The sequence below is a fragment of the Rhinopithecus bieti genome, unplaced genomic scaffold, assembly GCF_001698545.2.
Source record: "Rhinopithecus bieti isolate Rb0 unplaced genomic scaffold, ASM169854v2 scaffold_13029, whole genome shotgun sequence".
Lineage (NCBI taxonomy): Eukaryota > Metazoa > Chordata > Mammalia > Primates > Cercopithecidae > Rhinopithecus > Rhinopithecus bieti.
The window spans coordinates 3613608-3614033 of record NW_016807982.1 but is presented as its reverse complement, the minus strand read 5'-3'; positions in this window follow the sequence as shown (position 1 = coordinate 3614033).

The window sequence follows — 426 nt, the reverse complement described above, 5'->3', positions numbered from 1 at the left end:
GCCGCCGCCGCCGCGGAGCCTGCAGCAGCTCCCCCCTGCGAGCGCCCGGCCAGCTGCCAGTGCGCAGGCGCGACCGCCAGGCCCAGGGGGCGGACCGGAACGAGTCAAGCCGGGCGCTCAGACGGCAACAAAGGCCAATGAAGAGGGGCGGGGGCACTGGGGACCCGAGGCAGCGGCCCCTGGCGGTCACCCGTTGCCATGCAGCCCAGCGGGAGGGCTCCAGTAGAGGTGCCTTGGAACCGCGCAGTGGCATAAGTGGGGCAGGGCGAAGGGACACCCCGCCACAGCTGCCTTCCGCCCTGTCTTTTCCCCAAATAGGTCCCTCCAAACCTACACACAGCCCCCGCCTGTCGCACCGAGCCGCGCGCACATTATGGGAACCCCACCTCATTCCCAGACCCCCTGGCACTCCAGCGCCCAGAGGCC